We start from the raw sequence: 16889 nt of genomic DNA, 5'->3' as shown, positions 1-16889 counted from the left end.
GAGATCGGAAAAGAAAAGGAGTAGAGGGTTTGCCCAGCCAAGTAGCTCACGTGCATACCTGCAGCGTTCCGAGGAACCTCGCACTCCTGCTAGAGACATCGAAGGGGAACCCATGCAGGTGGATACTACCCGAGGTCCGCTCTCTGCTAGTGAACGAGAAGACAGACGCAAGAGAGGGTTGTGCCTGTATTGTGGTTCTGCTGGTCACATGCTCCGTACCTGTCCAGTACGTCCGTCCAGGCCTTCGGGAAACGCCACCTCCCGTCCTCTGTAAGAAGGGAGGGGACGGGATCTACAGCTATACCTTCCATCAGCTCCTTTAATGACAATACAACTGCCTTGTTCATCTTTCCTGTCCTGTTACAACTTCCTGACGGTCGTCAAGAAAAGACTATGGCATTACTAGATTGTGGTGCTAGTGGTATATACATGGACAAGACGTGGGCTGCTGCTAACCTAGTTCCTACTCAAGCAAAAGAAGTACCCGAACAGGTACACACTGTGGATGGATCTTTGATATCCTCTGGTCCTGTAGACACCACTACCCTGATGTTAAGTCTACAGGTGGGAAACCATCAAGAACACATCTCCTTCGATCTTATTACGTCCCCTAACCATACCATCATTCTTGGAATTCCGTGGTTCATCAGACATAACCCATATATAAATTGGGTTACCCGGACAGTCTCTTTGTCTTCGCAATTTTGTCATGAGAACTGTTTTACTTCCGACAAGTATTGGTCTCCGAAAAGATCCTTAGCTACTGAAGGTGCCACTGGTATGTCCATTAATACGGTCCAAGGGGTCCCAGACCACTATTTGGAGTTTCAGGATGTTTTCCAAAAACCGTCAAAACCTGTGCTACCTCCACATCGAGAATATGATTGTGCAATTCCATTGGAACCCGGCACAATTGTTCCTTTTGGGAGGATGTACTCCCTCACGGAACCCGAAAAGGAAGTTCTAAAGGAGTATCTGGACGAAAATATACAGAGTGGTCTTATTGTTCCATCGTCGTCTCCGGCTGGGGCCCCTCTCTTTTTTGTGCCCAAGAAGACTAAGGATCTTCGTCCGTGCCTGGATTTTCGAGGTCTGAATAAAATTACCATTAAAGATCGTTATCCTTTGCCTCTCATCAGGGACATACTGGAAGCAATCAGAGGGGCCCAACGTTTTACTAAATTGGATTTACGAGGAGCCTACCACCTTTTACGCATAAGAGAAGGCGACGAATGGAAGACAGCATTCAGGACCCCATTTGGCCATTTTGAATATAGGGTTATGCCGTTTGGTCTTACTAACGCCCCCGCAATCTTCCAGAGATTTATGGACTCAGTGTTTTCAGACCTACTGAATCAGACAGTCGTGATCTACCTAGATGATATTCTTATTTATTCTAGAAATCCTGAACTCCATACTTCCCATGTGAAACAAGTTCTTCAAAGACATCGTGATCATCAACTATTTTGCAAACCAGAGAAATGTGAGTTCGACATGACGGAAGTCAAATATCTGGGCTATCATTTAAGTCCCACCGGCATAGCTATGGATCAAGAAAAGGTACAAGCTATCCTAGAGTGGCCTTCTCCTTCTACCATAAAAGAAACACAATGTTTCCTAGGTTTAGCAAACTTCTATCGACAATTCATTCTAGACTTTGCCAGTCAGACTAGCCACATAACTCACACCTTAAAGAAGGACAATTTAAAGAAGGGGTTTGTCTGGACTGAGGCTGCTGAAGCAGCCTTTCAAAGCTTAAAGAGAGCCTTCACCCAAGCCCCCATCTTAAGACATCCAGATACCACCAAACAATTTATAGTAGTAACTGATGCTTCTGAGAGAGCCATCGGAGCTGTCTTACTCTAACGACAAGAGGATGATGGCCTTGAACATCCTGTTTTCTATTTGTCTCATATCCTTTCCACAGCTGAACAACATTATTCCGTACTTGAAAGGGAATTATTGGCTCTGAAAACAGCCTGCCTTGAGTGGAGACAGTTTCTGATGGGTTCCAAGGAACCATTTGAGGTGAGGACAGACCACCGTAATTTACAATGTTTAAGAAATTTTGTATGCCAGAATAGTCGTCAGGCCCGCTGGGCCTTTTTCTTCAGTCAGTACGATTTTTATATTACATATATTCCAGGATCTCAAAACATTCTGGCTGATGCTCTGTCTCGCCGATATCCAGAGTGTTCTCCTTCCTCATCCCAGTATCTTCTAGAACCCAGTAAGATCATTGGAGTGGCTCAGTCTTTCCTGGAAGAAGTACAACAAGAATACGCCAACCTATCGGACCATGACATAGAAGAACTAAGACCATTATTGTACAAGAAACAAGGATATTTTTATTACCAAGACCTGATATTCCTCCCTACAAACAAGGTGCAAAAGAAAGCATTACAAATGTGCCATGATTCCCCTGTAGCTGGTCATAGAGGCATCAAAGCCACACAAGAACTACTTTCACGATTTTTCTGGTGGCCTACCTGGAAACTGGATGTGGAAAAATACGTTCAGGCCTGTCCCATATGTGCCCAAGTCAAAATACCTCACACCAGACCGGCAGGATTACTACAGCCTTTGCCTGTTCCATCGGCCCCATGGCATACTATCTCTACTGATTTTATGTGTTCACTCCCACCATCAGCAGGAAACCGGGTTATCATGGTCACAGTGGATTCTTTCACAAAGATGGCTCATTTCACTGGCCTAAAAAAGCTGCCTACTTCTCAAGAACTAAGTCAAATATTCATAGATCATGTCTTCCGTCTCCATGGACTTCCACATACCATAATATCTGATAGAGGACCTCAGTACATCTCCCGATTTTGGAAGCATTTTTGTAAAACACTGAATATAAATAGAGCCCTGTCTTCAGGGTTCCATCCTCAGACCAACGGACAGACTGAGCGTCTGAACCAAGGACTAGAGCAATATCTTCGATGCTTTTGCAATTCTACCCAAAGTAACTGGAGCACTTACCTCTCTTTAGCTGAATTTTCCTACAATAACTCAGTCCATAGTGCCTCCAAGGTCACTCCCTTTTTCTGTTCCTATGGTTTTCATCCTACCTCTTTCCCTACTTCTCCACAATCCAACTCTCCTCTACCTGCTATTACCTATTTCTCCAAACGCCTTCTCCAACTCCATAAACTAATTCGATCTAATTTGTTACATACCAAGAGGTATATGAAGAAGGCTGCAGACAAGAGACGTACAACCAATCCAAATTATCATCTGCAAGATAAAGTCTGGCTCTCCTCCAAATTCTTGCCCTCACGTCTCTCTCAAAACAAGTTCACACCTCGGTACTATGGGCCTTTCCGTATTCTCCAGTTGGTCAATCCTGTCACTGTCCGTCTTCACTTACCCCATACATGGAAGATCCATCCGGTTTTTCATGTTTCTCAGCTTAAACCTTATGTGCATGATCCTTACTCACGTCAGTTTCCTTGTCCACCTCCTGTCCTTGTGGATGATGTTCCTGAATATGAAGTGCAGGAAATTTGTGACTCTCGTCTTTTTCATAAACGACTTCAGTATCTGATTCATTGGAAGGGTTATCCTCTCAGTGAATGTTCATGGGAAGATGCCTCTTCCGTTCACGCTCCTCTCCTGATTCAACGCTTTCACTGTTTATTCCCTCTTAAACCTGGGCCTTCGGGAGGGGGACCTACTGTCGCGCCGCACCGCGCGGCGCGAGCCGAGAGCTCGACTTCTGCCGGGCGTTCGGCTCGGGCCGCGCACCGCGTTATTAAGACGCGGCGCGCCCCCAGCCTCTCCTGCGCGTTTTGAGGCCCCAGATTTGCTTGGGGCCTCGTTCTTCCTTCTGTCTTTCACTGTCCCAGGGGTCTCTGAACCCTCTTACCTGTTTTTCTTCGTTTCTTTGTCCTTTCTTCTTTTTTGCAGTCTGTTGTGTGCCTTTCTTTATGTTTTTTCCTCCTTCCCAGATTCCTGTGCTCTCCCAGCATTCCTTGTTCCCTATTGTCTATGGTTCCTCTACTATTCTGTTCTATGTACAGGGAGTGCAGAATTATTAGGCAAGTTGTATTTTTGAGGATTAATTTTATTATTGAACAACAACCATGTTCTCAATGAACCCAAAAAACTCATTAATATCAAAGCTGAATATATTTGGAAGTAGTTTTTAGTTTGTTTTTAGTTTTAGCTATGTTAGGGGGATATCTGTGTGTGCAGGTGACTATTACTGTGCATAATTATTAGGCAACTTAACAAAAAAAAAAATATACCCATTTCAATTATTTATTATTACCAGTGAAACCAATATAACATCTCAACATTCACAAATATACATTTCTGACATTCAAAAACAAAACAAAAACAAATCAGTGACCAATATAGCCACCTTTCTTTGCAAGGACACTCAAAAGCCTGCCATCCATGGATTCTGTCAGTGTTTTGATCTGTTCACCATCAACATTGCGTGCAGCAGCAACCACAGCCTCCCAGACACTGTTCAGAGAGGTGTACTGTTTTCCCTCTTTGTAAATCTCACATTTGATGATGGACCACAGGTTCTCAATGGGGTTCAGATCAGGTGAACAAGGAGGCCATGTCATTAGATTTCCTTCTTTTATACCCTTTCTTGCCAGCCACGCTGTGGAGTACTTGGACGCGTGTGATGGAGCATTGTCCTGCATGAAAATCATGTTTTTCTTGAAGGATGCAGACTTCTTCCTGTACCACTGCTTGAAGAAGGTGTCTTCCAGGAACTGGCAGTAGGACTGGGAGTTGAGCTTGACTCCATCCTCAACCCGAAAAGGCCCCACAAGCTCATCTTTGATGATACCAGCCCAAACCAGTACTCCACCTCCACCTTGCTGGCGTCTGAGTCGGACTGGAGCTCTCTGCCCTTTACCAATCCAGCCACGGGCCCATCCATCTGGCCCATCAAGACTCACTCTCATTTCATCAGTCCATAAAACCTTAGAAAAATCAGTCTTGAGATATTTCTTGGCCCAGTCTTGACGTTTCAGCTTGTGTGTCTTGTTCAGTGGTGGTCGTCTTTCAGCCTTTCTTACCTTGGCCATGTCTCTGAGTATTGCACACCTTGTGCTTTTGGGCACTCCAGTGATGTTGCAGCTCTGAAATATGGCCAAACTGGTGGCAAGTGGCATCGTGGCAGCTGCACGCTTGACTTTTCTCAGTTCATGGGCAGTTATTTTGCGCCTTGGTTTTTCCACACGCTTCTTGCGACCCTGTTGACTATTTTGAATGAAACGCTTGATTGTTCGATGATCACGCTTCAGAAGCTTTGCAATTTTAAGAGTGCTGCATCCCTCTGCAAGATATCTCACTATTTTTGACTATTCTGAGCCTGTCAAGTCCTTCTTTTGACCCATTTTGCCAAAGGAAAGGAAGTTGCCTAATAATTATGCACACCTGATATAGGGTGTTGATGTCATTAGACCACACCCCTTCTCATTACAGAGATGCACATCACCTAATATGCTTAATTGGTAGTAGGCGTTCGAGCCTATACAGCTTGGAGTAAGACAACATGCATAAAGAGGATGATGTGGTCAAAATACTCATTTGCCTAATAATTCTGCACTCCCTGTATTGTTTCCCTATCTAAGATGGTATCCTTTTACTTCCTGTGGGTCACTTCCTGTTTTTTGGTATATAAGGGCTGTGTTTTTCCTCTTTCTTTGCGCTGCAACACTTTCTGCTCAGTTAGTGTCTTCGCTCCTGATTTCCTTGCCTTTTGGTTTTGGATTCAGCATTCTGTGTTTTCTGATTTTTGCTCCTTTTGGATTCCTGTTTGTTTGTTCTTGTTTTTCTCCAGGAGTCTTCCTGTTTGGAGGTTTTTTCCCCTTTTTAAGGGTTTTTTTCCCTCTGGCGCTACTTTCTGAAGGGCACGGTCTGTTCTTGGTGTCTCCATTGCCTACAGCACCGTGGCTACCAGAAAGAGTCGCCCCTTTTTGGGCCAAAGCCGAACATTGAAGATTCACGCCACCAGATCTGCAAATTCCAGGCGCAAGCAGCACGTGAGTCGTGACAACCATGGTGGAATTCTCAAACCGAGGGGATAGTGGCTGGGTGCAACATGAGGTAAGAGTTTCCATGGTGGATGAACAAAGATTTTTTTTCTTTTAGTGCTGTAGAGCAAGTTTTTCCGACAGAGTCACTAGACCAAAGCTGATGATCCACATTTTATAGATCATTGTTGTCATTCTCCCTTGGACGAACCACTGGATCCTCTCCACCTCTATCACTTATCCTCAGGTAAACTCCACCATTTCAAGAGCACATGGGCATGCATTCCTGTAGGCTTCAATTGTGTGACATGCTGGAGGTGCTTCTGTCACTTGGGACAGCTCTTCACAGTCCATCTGGAAGTCCTCTTGGGCTGAAATGCATTCCAGATTGAGAGAGGTGGGCCACATAACATTTCCCTTCCTCAGTACAAATAAGTGCTGTTGGTCAAGTTCATGAGTAAACACAGCTCTAATCAGAAGATGGACTTCAACTGAGGCCAATTTTTATCAAGGTTTTATGCTGTCCTTGCAGTAGATAATGGGATGCAAGGGAAACACAAAACCTAAATGAGATTTACCAAGCTACACAAGGCCTCCTTACGTGGCCCTGCATGGCTTGATAAATCTCGAGTAACCTAAGGCAGCAGAAATAGTTTCTTTGAGAGGCTTGCCATGGGTGGTGTGTGAGTGTTCCCACACATCCACCCATGCATTCTATAACATTCCCAGATTTACCAACACTGGTAGACCTGGGAATGTGTCAGAATTGAATGTCTTCCCACCAGAGGAGCAACGAGGAGAAACACCTTTATTTCTCCTTGTTGTTTCCTCCTTCTAAGTGTGCTACATACGTAGAAAAGGAAAATGCTTCTGAGGATTGTTTTTGTGCAGGAAAGTTTTCCTTCCCGCACAAAAGAATCCTGAATACACCACAGCACAATGGTGCAAGAGTGCCTCCTTTGGCACTATACAGCTGTTTGTGCACCAGTGCAGGCAGAGAGCAGGAATGTGCTGCATAATGTTAGATATGGTGCATTTCTGCACTCTTCCTTTCACGCAGTGCAGCAAGGTGGTTTGCTGTGTTGCATAAATATTGACAAATATGAGCCTTGGTGTCTAACTTATAAAAGAGAAAACTGTTTCACTGTCTTCCCCTGAGGTAGAACACTGTAACCAACTCTCTCCTAGAAATGGATAGTAACTCCAAATTCCAGGTTCTACGATAAAGATTAAATTCTTCTGTAGATTTGTTGACATGTAATAAGGATAGAGGGGCATGATTAAAAAAAAACTTTCCTATCAATGAAAGGAGTATCACAGCCAAAACTCACACGCTTTCTTCGAAAACCATGCCCACATAACCATATTCCAGGGAAACACTCTGGAATGGGAGAGAGGGAATTAAAATCATAAACACCATGGCTCACAGGCATAGAACCAGATCCAAATTTAGGGGTCGATTTATATTTTAGTTGCCAAGATAATGGTACTTCCGCCCACTTTAGACGCAGGTGGGCCATATGTTTAATCACAGTGGAGACTACTCCATTTCCATCATGATTAAACCCCTCCAACTGCTCTGCAAAGTAAGAGCCATTGGAGGAAGACCTGTAATTCCACGCACCTGATTTAAATGGGCAGAATTCAAGGTCAGTTTTCACTGCCTGACACTGCAGGGAAAACCCTGGTGGTAATGAGCAGTGAAAACTGCTAACTGCTGCCCATGCCACCATAGATGTCGCACACGGCAAGGGGAGAATTATCTTCTTTATTTTTTAAAGGAAAATCCTGTTTTGGGATTTTCTCTTTGAAAATAATTTTAAAAAACTGTTTGGTGCAGGGCTCCGTCCTCTTGACAGAGCTCTGCACCAACCTGCAAAAAGCCAGCTTGGTGGTTACTTATGAATTTGGCGGGCAACATTTCCGTCAGAGCATAGAGGTAATTTACTTAGTGGCCCTGGTGAGAAATGGTCGGTCAAACCTGAAGAATATCCGGTCTGACTCATTATAAATTCATTATATCCCGGGGCCAACAGAGACCTGGTGTACAAGATGGCCATACTCTCATGAGGCCCCTGCAATCAGGGGTCATATTTCAGCATCATCTGCTCATCTGCTCATCTGCACTGCCATCAGGCTCTTAAACGGGCTACCACATTTGCTATACTACTTTACAATTGTACTGGTCTTTCCCTCTGGGAAATCCTTCAGTGAGCTTGACAGCATGCTTATCAACTTAACTTGGGGTTAAGGATGCCACCGAATGGCAATGAATAAATTCAAACTGCCTATTGGCCAGGGCAGGCTGAGTTTTCCCTCCTTCAAAAAATATTATCTAGCTGCCTATCTCCAATGGTTGTCCTGCTGCCTAGTCAGTAAGTTTCTTGGAGACACCTCGACGGTATCAGATTTTAAAAAATGTGATAAAAATTACGTTCCCAGCAGGTCACTCTTAATTAGAGTCTTAGTAGAAGAATAAATTGATGAAAGTGATAGGTTTATGGAGAAGGCGACCCTTACCATTCAAGAAGCAACCAAAAAAAAAATATATATATAGTGGGGAAAAAGGACAGAATAAATGATGTGGACAGTCACAAAATGTGTGGAAATCAGTACATTGTGGTTTGATTCAAGGTCAAGAATGAAAAGAAATATAGCCATCAATAGGTCAGAGGCTGTTTCAACAGGTAGAGGACCCAGCACAGCAGAAAACAACATCTGCTATAGAGCAATTGTTAGAATCTATTTTGCAGCCTAAGAAAGTAGTGAGCGCAAGGAAGAAAACAACTGCCATGTAAATTGGAAATATTATTTTATTTTAGTCCACAAACTATCAATTGTCAGTTACCAGAAGATAATATCAAAATAAATTACATTTGATATTAAGACTAGAAGCTTATATTACGCTGTCTTTCTTGCTGTTTAATTAAATATCAGTCAGTTATAAAGTAAATAAAAGAACAATCACAAAGCAAACTAAAGAAAACTGTTTAACAACTCATGTAGAAAACCCAAGTGTATTTATCATAGTTTTGTATGGGTAAAACATCAACCTAAATATAAAGTCCTTGTAGCCTTTGTTTTTTTAATTGAATATCTATGTTTCTTTAATGAAAAGTAATATCAAACTAGTGCATGTTAATACACCCAATGCCACACACGACATTTGAAATCCCATCAGTGATGTCACTGACCATATCTTGAGTGGTGTAATATGAGAGGTCAAAAGCAGTGCAGTGCGGGCACATAAGTTTAGCTAGGTGAGGTAACTATAACTGATGAATTGTTATTGCTTTGTGGTTTAAAATCTGAGCCTAATTATAACGTCCCTGTGTCCTTTCCTTCTTTCAGTGAATTTCTAAGGTTTTTTTAATTCTATTTACTAACTATAACGTCCCTGTAACCTTTTTTCCCAGTGAAATTCTAAGGGTTTTTTAAAATCTATTTCTAAAGTATTGCTTACTGTTAGAAATGGGGTCTCTATAGGGCAGTGGTTTGTACCCTGTCCGAGTAGGGACCCTGACTCTAGTCAGGGTAATGGAGTCATACACCTACGATGACCCCTGCTCACCCCATTTGTAGCATGGCTCCAGCAGTCAGGCTTATCTCAGAGGCAATGTGTAAAGTATTTGTACATGGCTCCAGCAGTCAGGCTTATCTCAGAGGCAATGTGTAAAGTATTTGTACACATATACAGTAACACAGTGAACACCACAAAAGTACTCCACTGAAGTTTAGAATAATAGCCAATATTTCTCTGAATAAAACAAGACCAAAATGACAAAAATCCAACATACACAAAGATACGAATTATCAAAGATTAAACTTCAGCATAGCGCTTAGAAACACAATAGCTCTAATGTCTTGACAATAGTCTGACCCCAGTCACCAGGGAGTGCTGGCCGGTCATGGAGTCGCACGGACCCCAGGTACAGTAGGTTTGAAACAATGAAACAACAATGATGCATAGAGTCAGGGAGGCTAGCATACCTGGTGTTCTCTGTTAGTACCACAGTGCACATGTTAACAGATGTGCTGTGCGCAACCTGAGGAAGCCTGCACCTTTGCAATACATGGCCTACTGCCAGGAGATTTGCTTACTTGTGCTGCTCTGGGGCACATGATTTTTATGGAGCTGTCCTATTTTGTGACACTAGTTGATCATGTCTCATGTAAATGAGGCATGATGTATGTACAACTGTATATAGTTCTGACATGTGAACTGTCATACATCTGAATATATAACACGTGTACGTCTGATTTAAAAATATTGTGCTTTGAGGATGGACAGGACACGTCTATTTGATGTTTAGAACTATGCAGCAATGACAGATACCAATGTTCTTCAAATGAGGGTACAAGGATGGCTAACTTGTGACGTATATAGCAGTCATGTACAGGTGAAGAAAAGAGTATTGCAGGGGTATTGCTAGTCCTGGCTGAGTGTTGTCTGTGAATCATTTAGGTGCCATGAAACTCTCCTACCCTTGTGAAATAATGGGGTAGTTGGTCATTTGAAATGGTTTAACAATGTGCCCAAGAGATGTATGCATTATTTCATTATATGTGTGTACATGTCAGCCTGCCATTCCAATGTATATCATTAAGGCATGTCATATGTGCCATTTAAAGTGCTACAGCCAGAAAGGGGTCCATGGCTATTTGAAAATTGTGCAATGTTCAATATCTGAGCACAGAGTTCTCATTTCTACAATCACAGTGCAATGTCTCATGTTATGTCTTGAAGGTGGACCCGAGCCTTACACAGCTGGAGAGGATGAGAGCTTTAGTGACCCCAATGCTACCAGTGAGTATCATCCAGTATGTCTAATGGGTAGTGCAAGGATTGTGTGTGATGTTGTATACTTTGTGCAGTGCATATGTGAATATGGACAGGAAGGTGGAGGTTGTGTCCTGGATGTACAGTTGCCTCCGACTAATGTCAAGGAGGATCTAATTGCTATCACTGAGAGGCCACATGTTTGCTGGTATGATCAGAGAGCAATGACCAAAGTGGCAGGATCTGTGCGAGTATGTGGTGGTGGATTCATAGGTGAACATGGCAGAGGATGGTGTACCTAACAAATACATTTCAGATGCACAGATATGCTACTGCTGCACACACTGCAATCTCTGTCTGATGTGTATGGCTAGCCCAACACAGTAATGACAGTAAGGCCATGTGCCAGAATTACAGGGTCCCAATAAGCCATGCAGGGTGGCATTATGTAGTTTTCAAATTATGTTCCTGCTGTGCGTGCCACAGGACCATCACAGAAATGATGTTTCTCCGGTACTGAGGGACTTTTGAATTAGGCCCTAAGTGTAGCAGGTCAGGCGTCAACATTCCACACTTGGATATGCAGTATAATTGGCCACTCATGTGGTGTAATGCCCCATACTCTATGTTGGATGGATCTACATTGATATCCCCTGTCATCTTCACACATATGGCAATGTGTGTTGACCCAGAGGAATGCCTGCACAGCATAGTAATACAACCTGCCAATGCCAAATCAATCTTCAGATAGTGCTGGCCATGATGGTCTCCAAATATCCTGCAAACAGAAGCATACTATGAACAGCATTAGCCATTGCCATCCCAAGATCCCTGTGCAGATGAGATGTAGAGCATGCAGGCACACACCCATCAAATGGTTGTGCTGAGTGCTAGATTGCAGAAAGGTGACATGTATGTCTGACACGTATGGACAGGCAATGGGCTGCGAAGCAGGACACATGCAGTTACTTGGGAAGTATGTAAGAAGTTGTGGCACAGCCCACCGTGTATTAACAGGAGTTCAAATACGAGTTGTTTCATACATCTCTGTGTGATGTGAGAGAGCTATCCACTCTCCATTATCACATATGATTCCTGGTACATGTAGATTCTATGTGTCCTTGCCATATCAGGCACCCAGTGTTGTGTCACAATACATGTGATTTGCAGTCCTCACTCCTCTTACTTCGAATAATGCCAATGGAAACAAGGGCATTTCAGGATGCAGAAGGGACACTGATGATCAATACAACATGAAGTATGTGCCATACCATGGTATTAAACAGCATTGATCCTAAGCATACTCAATGCTGTCATGGTCATGCCTAGATGTTTCAAGAGGGTGCATTGCTATTATGCACAATTTGCCTAGCCTTGGTACTTTGACCATAGTAAATTTGGAGATGATAGATATTGTGCAGATGTACGATCACTTTGACCTTCAAGATGTATTTGGGATATGATAAGTGCAACATATGAGGTATAGGCCCGTATTTATACTTTTTTTGCGCCGCATTTGCCATTGTATTTTGTAGGTTTGCGCCGTTTTGCGTCAAAAAGCGGCGCAAATGCGGCACTAAAAAAAGTATAAATACGGGCTATAGTATTTTATGGCATCTTTGATGTTCATTTACCAAGTTAACCTTTGTATGACATGTTTTCTGTATGAATTTCACTGGGAATATGACCCCAGCTGAAAACAGACAGCACCAGTGTAGGAAGGACCACTACAGGCACATTTGGTTAGTGCACAAGGCCTTCAAGAAGATGGGCAAGACTTTCGAGGAGGAGAAGACATTGAGGGCCTGGAGGACCTTTCCACAAGGTGTCCCAACAAATGCACACAAGGGTGGGTCTGCAGGACCATCCACCTCCACCAGCAGTCACACACGCCAAACTGCATCCCATGCCCAAGGACAGTCACAGGACCTTGCGCAGGACACAGGTCAAGAGGCAGCGGACCTAAAGTTTTTCATGTCACCAGCCTGGTGCACAAGGTAGACAGTATGTGCATCCTGCTCTGGGAAATCAGGCTGGGAAAGCAGGCTGTACAGAGACACTGAGGGCCAGAATGAGCTAAATGGGCACTTTCTTCCCTTCCCCTTGTCGATAGTTGTTTTCAGTGTAGTTTTTAGTTAGCTTAGTTTAGGTAAGTTAGTATAGTGTAGAATAGCTTTAGCACTTTGTATTTTGTATTAGGGATGGGTACATTTTTAGAATGTAGTTTTATTAGGAGTTTTTAGTGGGTGGGGGCTGATGTGTAAGTTATGAGTTTATAAAAAAATGAAAAAATATTTAAAAAAATAAAAACTACAAAAATGATATATTTGTTTGGTTAGTTTATCTGTATGTATAGATGCAGTTACTGTTGTTCTTGTCTGCAGGTATGTTTTAAGTGTGGGGGTTGTTGTTTATAATGTGGCGTAACGTGTAAAGGATAAGGTAGGTTAAGTTAAGAAAGTTATATGTATGAATTAGTATAAGGTCGTGTAGGTTAGGTTAAGATAGGTATGTTTTGTATGTTAGGTAGTGTTAATGACATATATTTAAGGTTTTTCTCAAATGTTGCTGTTTGCTACATATGAGTCTCAATCATGGTTTACTGTGTAGGAGTTACCATTTTTGCTCAGTAATGTTGGGTACATGTGTTTGTCTTTGCTAGCAGTGTTTGGCTACATGTGTGACTAGGGGCTACATGTACAAATATTTGGATTTGTGAGTTCCTAATTGCGATTCCATGCGAATCGCAATTTGGGAACCGCCAATCCAAATGTAAGAAACTCCATTGAGTTTCTTTTGCGAATCCCGGTGGGTCGCAAATAGACCTGCCTCATTAATATTAATGAGGTAGGTCGCAACTTGCGACCCACTGGAAATTGCAAAAATCACAGGGATGGTGGTCTGCTTATGTCAGCAGACCATCATGTCTGTGATTGCTTTTAAATAAAGCAATTTCTTTTTATAAACGCAGCCCGTTGTCCTTAAAGGAAACCAGGCTGCGTTTAAAAAGAAAGAAAATGAAACGTTTCAGTTTAATTTTTGAAGAGTAAGCAGTGGTCCATGGGACACTGCCTGCTCTTCAAAAACCTTTTTGCATGCATTCACAAAAGAGAGGAGCTCCCTTGGGACCCCATTCACCTTTGCGAATGGGTTAGCTCCAATTTGAAAGTGGTGCTAACTGCGATTGTTTTGCAACCGCATTCACGGTCACAAAACAATCATACATACCATTTAGATGCGGTATAAGCAAGAGACGCACTGAACACGCCCCTTCCTAATACCGAATCGCAAAACCCAAATCGCAGATTGGGCTTTGTACATCCCAAAAAGCATTTTTCCAGTTGCAAACGGGCCATTTCTGCGAATCGGCCCATTTGCGACTAGAAAAATGCATTGTACATGTGGCCCTAGGTGATTTCCCTATGGGCCAGTACCTGTCAAGTTGGCCATGGAATCACATGGGCTATCTACAAACATCATTAAGCAGTGTACATGACAATCTGGTTGTGAATCGATACACATCCCAACACAGATATTGGTATAGAGTTGCTCTTGTAGGTAAGTCATGGATATGTATTACTGGGATGTTTTGTTATTACACTCACCCTAATCGAAGGATTTTCTGCCCCTTCCAGATTCACATGTGCATCATTTGCTTGTCACATAATGTTTTTTGGTTCCTAATCTGTTTTTAGACCAGCCACCTGTGGTGTGAGTTACATCATTTCTCAAAATGAGTGCCTGATACCTGTTGCACTACATGCTTGAGAGCATCGGAAACTGCTTGCTAGTAAACGCCAGACTCCCTCCTGGCACATGCTATATGTTCCCCCAGGTCCACATGACATGTAGGTTGTAGTCCCCCAATGGGCAGTTCTCTGCCATCCCTACCCAGGTGTGACACAAGTATTGCATAGCCAGACTCAGCAGTGCATGTGTATTTGTGTAGCTACAATGTAGTATACATGCCCATTCCCACCTCCCCGGTAAGCACAGTCTCCCCATTAATACTGAATGTCATTTTGCCATGCACAGTCAGCACCTACAATGCACAGCGGCAGCAGTGGCCAACCATGCCCACACATCATCATTAGTATGTACATACATTTTCCTGTGGTGTGCAGCGCTTGCATTCCCCCGTCCAATGCATTAGTTGTGAGGAGTTCCTGTGGTCCTCTCAATGGTAGCTGATACCTGTGTGCACTTACCCTGCATGTCAGGTCAGCTGGGTGCAATATATTTTCATGCAGGGAACTGTAGACATGTCTCTTGGCTTGTCCCTCTGTGTGGATGTCTCCCATCGCCCACACCTGACCCGCTTCTCAAATAAGTTGTTTGTCCTTTGACACAGCCATTCCATTCTGAGGATTTCCATTCTAGATTAGTGTGCATGGTCCCAAGTGCGACCAAGTAGCTACATGGTGCAACATGTCCTTCATTGTAACAGTCAAGTTGTTCACAGTAGCAGTGTGCATGCTTGATGTTTAGATCCAGTCCATGTGTTTTGCTGTGTATGGGAGTTGTAGTTGTGGTGAGTACTGTGGTACATTGCAGTGCAACTGCCAGAATACAAAGTGAGGTAAATGTGGACCGATACTGCATTTCAATGAAAGATCGGTACTGGGCTGCACAAATTGTGGGCGGCCAGTGCGCTTCCATGTCTGCTGTTTAACCATGGAATTGCCAGCATACTACACTTTGTCCTATAGGCAGTGTATTTCAGCACTGGGGCATAGCTGCCTGCACTTTATGACATTGCCTAGTTGCCACATTGCCCCTCGCTGTAACTTAACCTGTGGTTCTTGTCCGTCATATGCTTCACTGCCTTGTCCTGTGACTGCAGCTACCAACTCCTCAGGGATGACCGCCGCCGCCACCAAGTCATCGAGCTGCTCCTGGGGCACCAGAAATTCACTTCTGATCTACAATGCTGCCTTGCAGTTGCTGAACAGTTTCTCCTTTGTCCTACACGTGCAATTATGCCAGTGCTTCTTATAGTCAATCACTGTCCTCTAGACCTCTGCCACACAGTTGACCTTGTCCACAATGGACTTTCATATGGTCTCCTTCCTCCCTAATGGCAATTTTGAAGTGATGAATAGCTGTTGTTGGAGCTCCGTCACCTCAGTGATCAGGATGGTATTCTCCTTCTCACTAAACCTGCACATTCTCTTCCTCATCTCCTATGAGTCTGTCTGGTACTGGGGTTGTTGGTTTTTTCCTTGGGTCTCTGGTCTCCTGGGTTCTGCATGTCAGCTTCTGGAGTGTGTCCTGTTGTTTTTTTTCCAAACTGCATAACTTTTTGACTATTTTGACTATTTTTTGACACTTCTGGTGCTCAAAAGTGATGCTAGGACGACTTGCATCAAATTATGTGCCACAATTCAGCCTAGTGCCACTTTTGCAGCAGAAGCGTCATTTTTGCTTCTGACACAGCGCACAGGCTAGTGTCATTGTTTTTTATGCTGCCAAGATCCTAATGCCATGGTGCGCTGTTTTGTAAATTCAGCCCAAGCATGTCGTTGGGATCATTTCTTGTAAATGAGGCCAGATATTTTTTTAGTTCCAATCACATTGTTGAAATTAATCTGTGAATTCGGAATTGTGGATTTGTAAAAAAATTTTAGAATTATTTTAAGTATGCAGGTACCTATAACTTCATTAATTACATGAGGGTGAACATATTTACAAGTATATATATGGCACCCTATATTTGATTTTTTTTAAATGTAGACATTTTATGTGTGACTTGGAATCACTATTCTATGGACCCGATTGGCAAATTTGCTTGATGGCACACTTAAACCTTGCCTTTTGATTGAGTACATTGTGACCCCACCCACGTACATCTAAGCCACGCCCCGAAACAGTTATTTCTTTAGTCAACTCTGTTGAAAGAGGATTCATAAAGAGTGGTTCTGTGCTTTTGGAGAGAATGGCAGAAGCCTCATTATCTCAGCAAGATGAACATCCAGAAGTTGTTCAGGAGGAGGAGTGAGATTCACCACCATCTAAATAACAAAGTGATGTGTGGAAACATTTCACAATCCCTTCAGGGTAAAAAAAAGATGACTGCAAAATTTGTGTAATGTACTATTTGTGGC

This window comes from Pleurodeles waltl, chromosome 1_2 (genome assembly GCF_031143425.1).
Source record: "Pleurodeles waltl isolate 20211129_DDA chromosome 1_2, aPleWal1.hap1.20221129, whole genome shotgun sequence".
Lineage (NCBI taxonomy): Eukaryota > Metazoa > Chordata > Amphibia > Caudata > Salamandridae > Pleurodeles > Pleurodeles waltl.
Note: the sequence above shows the minus strand (reverse complement) of the source record.